Source organism: Ornithorhynchus anatinus, chromosome 8 (assembly GCF_004115215.2).
Source record: "Ornithorhynchus anatinus isolate Pmale09 chromosome 8, mOrnAna1.pri.v4, whole genome shotgun sequence".
NCBI classification, from domain to species: domain Eukaryota; kingdom Metazoa; phylum Chordata; class Mammalia; order Monotremata; family Ornithorhynchidae; genus Ornithorhynchus; species Ornithorhynchus anatinus.
Window position 1 is genome coordinate 69,670,400 of NC_041735.1, and position 8,112 is coordinate 69,678,511.

Here is an 8,112-nt window from a genome sequence, read left to right on the forward strand (position 1 = left end):
GGGAGTCAGAAGGTCATGGGTTCTAAACCCGGCTCCTGCACCTGGCCCTGTACGACCTTGGGCAAGTCACTTCACTTCTCTGGGCCTCAGTTCCCTCATCTGGAAAATGGGGATCGAGACTGTGAGCCCCATGAGGGACAGGGACTGTGTCTAACCCAATTTGCTTGTATCCACCGCAGCGCTTAGTACAGTGCCTAGTACATAGTAAGTGGTTAACAAATACCATAACTGTAATTATGGTATATGTGGTAGTGATATACCATAATTATATATATAGTTTATGTTGTAAACTATATATATGTAGTATATGTATATCTTATGTGTCATGCTTAATGTTTCCAGCTCCTGGTGCACCTTTTATCTCCTTGTCTCTCATCCTTACAAACATTTTGCTTTCCTGATAGCAGTCTGATAAATAATGATAAAGATGATGATGGTAAGGACTGATAACAGTGTCAGTTATTTATTATTATTTTATATATGAGCCCGTTGTTGCGTAGGGATTGTCTCTATCTGTTGCCCAACTGTGCTTTTCCTGTGCTTAGTACAGTGCTCTGCACACAGTAAGCACTCAATAAATACGATTGAATGAATGAATATATATATATATCATTACTTACCAGCCCTGGGCATATGCCTTGTTTGTGCTGTGCTAGCCTGCCATCAAGCATCTTACAGTCTAATGAGGAAGACAAACCCGGACATAACAATCCAACTCCCAGAGCAACCCTCTCCCTTCCTCTCCCCACCCTCAGCCCAGTCACAGCCAAAGAGAGAGAGAGAGAGAGAGCGAGTCCTTCAGGTGTCTGAATTTCCCACCCGCTGGCATTCCCTCCTCAGAGGACTGCTGACAGCCCACAGCCATTTCCGCCCAGGCTGCTGTCATTTCAGTCCAGCAGAACCAGCCACTCTCGGCTAATGAGCAACCAATAAACCAATCAATGAGAGAAGCAGCGTGGCCTAGTGGCTAGAGTCCAGGCCTGGGAATCAGAAGGACCTGGGTTCTAATCTGGATCCGCCACTTGTCTGCTGTGTGACCTCGGGCCATTCACGACACTTCTCTGGGCCTCTGTTATCTCCTCTGTAAAATGGGGATTAAGACTGTGAGCTCCATGTGGGACCTGGACTGTGTCCAACCTGATTAGCTTGTATCCATCCCAGTGCTTAGTACAGTGTTTGGCACATAGTAAGCAACTAACAAATATCATAAAAAGGTCGATTGTATTTATTTAGTACTTCATTCATTCATTCAATAGTATTTATTGAGCGCTTACTATGTGCAGAGCACTGTACTAAGCGCTTGGGATGAACAAGTCGGCAACAGATAGAGACAGTCCCTGCCCTATGACGGGCTTACGGTCTAATCGGGGGAGATGGACAGACGAGAACAATGGCAATAAATAGAGTCAAGGGGAAGAACATCTCGTAAAAACCGATGGCGACTAAATAGAATCGAGGCGATGTACAATTCATTAACAAAATAAATAGGGTAATGAGAATATATACAGTTGAGCGGACGAGTACAGTGCTGTGGGGATGGGAAGGGAGAGGTGGAGGAGCAGAGGGAAAAGGGGAAAAAGAGGGTTTAGCTGCGGAGAGGTGAAGGGGGGGTGGCAGAGGGAGTAGAGGGAGAAGAGGAGCTCAGTCTGGGAAGGCCTCTTGGAGGAGGTGAGTTTTAAGTAGGGTTTTGAAGAGGGAAAGAGAATCGGTTTGGCGGAGGTGAGGAGGGAGGGCGTTCCAGGACCGCGGGAGGACGTGACCCGGGGGTCGACGGCAGGATAGGCGAGACCGAGGGACGGTGAGGAGGTGGGCGGCGGAGGAGCGGAGCGTGCGGGGTGGGCGGTGGAAAGAGAGAAGGGAGGAGAGGTAGGAAGGGGCAAAGTGATGGAGAGCCTCGAAGCCTAGAGTGAGGAGTTTTTGTTTGGAGCGGAGGTTGATAGGCAACCACTGGAGTTGTTACCATGTGCAGGGCACTATACTAAGTGTTTGGGAAAGTATAATACAGATGAGTTGCTAGAAACTGGGGTGGGGGGCTGGGGGCTGAGTAGGCTGCGGTTGGAAACTGGGGCGGAGGAGGGAGATCCCGCAGTGCTAACTAAGGGTGAGAAGGAAGCTTCTGTTATGCTAAGGAGAGAGATCCTGCAGCACTAAGGCTGAGGAGGGTGATCCCACAGCACTAACTAAGGCTGAGGAGGGAGAGCCGGCAATATTAAGAATGAGGAGGGAGAGCCCGCAGAGCTAAGGCTGAGGGAAGAGATCCCAAAGCACTAGGGTTGAGGGAGATCCCGCAGCACTAAGGCTGATGGGGGAGACCCCAAAACACTAAGGTTGAGGAAGGAGATCCCTCAGGGCTGCAGCTCTGTTGCACTGTTGCCGGTGGGGCACCTTGGCCCTGGACGAACCTTCTCGCTAAAGCGAGTTTGAGCAGAACCAGCTGACCGCTTGCCCGCAGGCAGGAGGAACGGACCTCCTGCGTGCCAGCTTCGGAGGGGTGTGGGGGCCCTCTGTGGCCGGGGGCGACCTATCGATAGGGTAGCTGTCCCAGTCCTCCCCTCCAAGTGGACGGCTCTCTCTCCAAGACCCCCCCCGGAGGAGAGCGAGCAGGGCACGGAAAGACCCCCACCGGGCCCTTCCCCCACTCTGCCCTACAACTCTGCAAATCATAATACATAATCCTGCTACTTGTTAAGCGCTTACTACATGCCAAGTGCTTTCCGGAAGCAGGGTGGCCTAGTGGGTAGAGTCAGAAGGTCATGGGTTCTAATCCCATTTCCGCCACTCGTCTGCTGTGTGACCTTGGGCGAGTCACTTAATTTCTCTGTGCCTCAGTTCCCTCATCTGTGAATGGGGATGAATACTGGGAGTCCTCTGTAGGAGAGGTACTGTGTCTCGTCTCTACCCCAGCACTTAGAACAGTGCCTGGCACATAGTAAGTGCCTAACAGATATCATTGTTATAATTATTGTTATTCTGAGCACTGGGAGAGATACAAGTTAATCAAGTTGGACACATTCCCTGTCCCACATAGGACTCACAGTTTCAATTCCCATTTTCCAGATGAGGTCACTGACACCCAGAGAAGTGATTTGCCCAAGGCTGCCCAGCAGACATACAGGGGAGCTGGGATTAGAAACCAGCTCCTTCTGACTCCCAGGCCCGTGCTCTATCCACTAAGCCACACTGCTTCTCAAGCCACGAAGCCAGAGAAGAGAGCACGGGGCTCAGCCAGGTCCTCCGTTCGGACAAAGATGGACAGGCCAGGTGTCCCTGCCGGCCACGGCGCCCCGACGCACCACCAGACTGTGGCTGCCCGGGAGAGGGAAAGGCAAAACCGCGTTCCTGGACCTGCCTGCCCCTTCCCAACCCTCCCCCTCCTCCGGGCAGCGGTTTGGAACTGCTCTCCGGAGGAATAGGAGCCGCTTCCAGCCCAAACAGGATCTGGGCCAAGCTAAACAACCCACTTAGAGAGAGCAGAGCGGAGCCGAGTGGGCGGTAGCTCAGAGCCTCCCTCTCTTCGGCCCTTCCCGTCTGGGGATCCAGGAGGAGCGAGGCCTCCGTGGCCTGTCCTGGAGGTTCCCCCAGTCCAGGGCCTGCTCCCCTCTCCGGGCCTCAGCTTCCTCCTCCTTGTAATGGAGAGAACATAATCCCTGCTTCTCCCTGCCCCATACGGCTACAGTGAGGATGAGACGAGTTCACAGATGCCAAAGTGCTTTGGGTAAATCAAGGCACCGAGAGAACAGAGGTCACAGTTGCACGAATGTCAGTGTTATAATTCTGGGGCCGGGGCGGGGGAGTCTCTGAAAGGTACTGTGGGAAGATTTAGTGATGTTGCAGTCTCATCTCATTTCCACTAACTCGAGCGCTTTAATGCAGTGCTCTGCACCCAATAGGCACCTAGAATAGTGCTTAGTAGGTGCTCAGTAGAATGCTCTGCACACAGGCGATACCCAGTACAGTGCTTTACACCACAGAGCATCCAGTACAGTGCTCTGCACCCAGTAGACACCCAGTACAGTGTTCTTTCCCCAGGGCCACCGAGTACAAGTGCAGAGGAACAGCATGGCTTAGTAGAAAGAGCACGAGCCCTGGAGTCTGAGGACCTGAGTTCTAATCCCCGCTCTGCCACGTGCCTACTATGTGATACTGGGCAAGTCATTCAACTTCTCTGTGCCTCAGTTACCTCATCTGTAAGATGGGGCAAGTTGTGCCGCTTTAAGCAGGCGAGTCTGTTCGGCAGAGTCCATCCCTTTCTTCAGGCTTCTTGTTGGTCAAATTTATGAACCACTTGTAAGTGATCATCATTTATTCGGATCAATTGATCGATCAATCAAATTTATTGAGCACATACTAGGTGCAGACACTGTATTTAAGCACTTGGGGAAGTACAGCATAACACAGTTGGTAGGCAAGTCCCCTACCCACCAGAAGTTTACAGTCTATAAGGGGAGGTAGACGTTAATATAAATAATTACATTACCGATATGGACGTTAGTCCTGTGGGACTGACGGTGGGGAGAATATCTGGTGCAAATTCAAGGGCAAGAGATGTACTAAACGACCTCCAAGCCACTCCAGGACTTCCACACCCTCATTTAATCCCACCTCCCACCCCCTACTCCAGAGCACTTATGTCCAATCAATCAATCAGTGGAATTTATTGAGAACTTACTGTGTGCAGAACACTGCACTAAGCACTTGGGAGAATACTATAATTAATCTCTAGAATTATTCTCTAGAATACTAGAGAAGCAGCGTGGCTCAGTGGAAAGAGCCCGGGATTGGGAGTCAGAGGTCATGGGTTCTAATCCCGTCTCCGCCGCCTGCCAGCTGTGTGACTTTGGGCAAGTCACTTCACTTCTCTGTGCCTCATTTACCTCATCTGTAAAATGGGGATAAAAATTGTGAGCCCCACGCAGGACACATCCTCCCACGGTCCTGGAACGCCCTCCCTCCTCACCTCCGCCAAACTCATTCTCTTCCCCTCTTTAAAACCCTACTTAGAGCTCACCTCCTCCAAGAGGCCTTCCCAGACTGAGCTCCCCTTTTCCCTCTCCTCCCTCTACCCCCCCTCACCTCTCCCCAGCTAACCCTCTTCTCCCCACTCTCCCTCTGCTCCTCCCCCTCTCCCCTCCCATCCCCTCAGCACTGTACTCATCCGCTCAACTGTATATATCTTCATTACCCAATTTATTTTGTTAATGAGATGGACATCACCTCGATTCTATTTATTTGCTATAGTTTTAATGAGATGTTTTTCCCCTTGACTCTATTTATTGCCATTGTTCTTGTCTATCCGTCTCCCCCGATTAGACCGTAAGCCCGTCAAAGGGCAGGGACTGTCTCTGTTACCGATTTGTACTTTCCAAATGCTTAGTACAGTGCTCTGCACAAAGTAAGCGCTCAATAAATACTATTGAATGAATGAATGAATGCCATCCTGATCAGCTTGTCTCCCCCCAGCGCTTAGAACATAGTAAGTGCTGAACAAATACCATGATTATTATCGATAGGGTTAGGTGCTTAAAATAATAATAATAATTCTGGTATTTGTTAAGCACTTATTGTGTGCCAGGTACTGTACTAAGCTCTGGCTGGATGCAAGCAAATAGGGTTGGACTCAGTCCTCGCCCCATGTGAGGCTCACAGTCTTCAGCCCCATTTTAAGATGAGGTATCTGAGGCCCAGAGAAGATAAGAGACTTGCCCAAGGTCATACAGCAGACGTGCGGCGGAGCTGGGATTAGAAATCCCAGTGCTCTGACTCTCAAGCTCACGCTCTATCCGCTGCACCATGCTGCTTCCCATGCTTAGGCTTATGAATTCAGGTGGGTCTTCCCAAGCTGGTCTTTCATTTGTCACGCTGCCATGATCAATTTTGCCATTACGGATTTTCGTCCTAAGGCCTTATCACTACCATCATCAACCTCCTCATTATCATCACCATCACCACTGTTACCATTATCAACACTACCACCGTCTTCACCAGTACCATCACCAATCACTTCCATCACCATCAATGCCATCACCATCAGCAAAGCAGCATGGCTTAGTGGAAAGAGCCCGGGCTTGGGAGTCACTGGACATGGGTTTTAATCCCAGCTCAACCAATTGTCTGCTCTGTGACCTTGGGCAAGCCACTGTGCCTCTCTGTGCCTCAATTACCTCATCTGGAAAATGGGGATTAAGACTGTGAGCCCCAAATGGGACAACCTGATTACTTTGTATCTACCCCAGCACTTGGAACAGTGCTTGGCACGTAGTAAGCCCTTAACAAATGCAGTTATTATTATTATTATCACCACCGCCAACCTCACCATCACCGTTGTCATCATTCATTCAGTCACATTTATTGAGTGCTTACTGTGTGCAGAGCACTGTACTAAGTGCTTGGAAAGTACAATTTGGCAACAAGTAGACAATCATCCCCATCAGAGTTGTAAGAATAGTAATTATTAGGTGTTTACTGTATATAGAGCCCATACAAAATGCTGGGAAAAAATATCCTCACCCTTATAATCACCATTCTTATCTTTATCATTGAGAAACAGTTTGACCTAGTGGAAATAGCACCGGGCTGGGAATCTGGAGACCTGGGTTCTAATCCTGGCTCTGCCACTTGCCTGCCCTAAGACCTTGGGAAAGTCACTGGGCTTTCCTGGGCCTCTTTCCTTATCTCTACAATGGAAACAAAATACCAGTTCTCCCTCCCACCTTAGACTGTGAGTCCCGGGTGGTTCGGAAATGGTATTGGATCTGATTGTATCTACCCCAGCACTTTGCACAGTGCTTGGCACTTAATAAGCAGTTAACAAATACCATAATCATCATTATCGGTTTCACTACCCTTACTTAACATCGGCCTCCTCCTCCAGACTGTAAACTCGCTGTGGGCAGGTTACCAACTCTGTTGTATTGTACTCTCCCAAGCACTTAGCATAGTGCTCTGCATCCAGTAAGCGCTCAGTAAATGCTGGTGATGATGATGATGATCCTCCCTCTTTATCATTATCACCCTCCTCACCATCACTTTCCCCACCACGACCGTCACCTCTTTTAACAGCATCTAAGCCAACCGTGCTCCGTCCCCAGGGTGGACATCCATGTGTGCAAGAGGCACAGAGGTCAGTACCGCTGGACAGCCAGTTTGGCTGAACAGTCTTGGTTCTGCGCCACATCTCCAGTGGGCTGCGTTTGGACAGGCAGACCTCCGGGGCGGGGGGGAAAAGAGGGGGCGGTCACCTGTCTCCTCAGGGGCTGGAACGGAAACACCATCCCAGGTGCCGATGGGAGACACCTGTAGGAGGCCCGGGGATTCCTCTCCAAACAGGTTTGTTGGCGAAGGAAAAATAGAAGGTTAGCCAAAAACATCACCCGTTTCTTTACTTTGGACAGGTTGGCGTGCCTGTTTACAGAGAGTCAGTTCTTCTGGAGGCAAGAAATTTACCTCTTTTGCCCTGAACGCTGGGAGCCCGGGGCCAGCAGAAGGCCATGCGCCCGTACCCCACAAGATCCATGTTCAACCCCAGACATCAACACCTCCACCTGCCTGATCCCCAAACTGCCATTTACTTACTGTAAGATCACTGTGGGCAGGGACTGTGGCTTCCAATTCTGTTATAGCCTAATAATAATAATAATAATGTTGGTATTTGTTAAGCGCTTACTATGTGCAGAGCACTGTTCTAATCCCTGGGGAAGATACAGGGTCATCGGGTTGTCCCACGTGAGGCTCACAGTTAATCCCCATTTTACAGGTGAGGTAACTGAGGCACAGAGAAGTTAAGTGACTTGCTCACAGTCACACAGCTGACAAGTGGCAGAGCCAGGAGTCGAACCCATGACCTATGACTCCGAAGCCCAGGCTCTTTTCACTGAGTCAAGCTGCTTCCCCAACTCTCTCGCAACTCTCCTACTCTCCCAACTGCTTACTACAGTGCCCTGCACATAGTAAGCACTCAATAGATTTGATTGATTGACTGACTGATTGATTTTCTCAAGCCTGACTTGGAGAGAAGTACAGCAGGTTAGAAATGCATATTCACAGACATTCCACCCTACCGGATCTGGACAAAGATCTATAGGTCTCTAAGGAGAAAGTTTCTTGGGTGGCGGG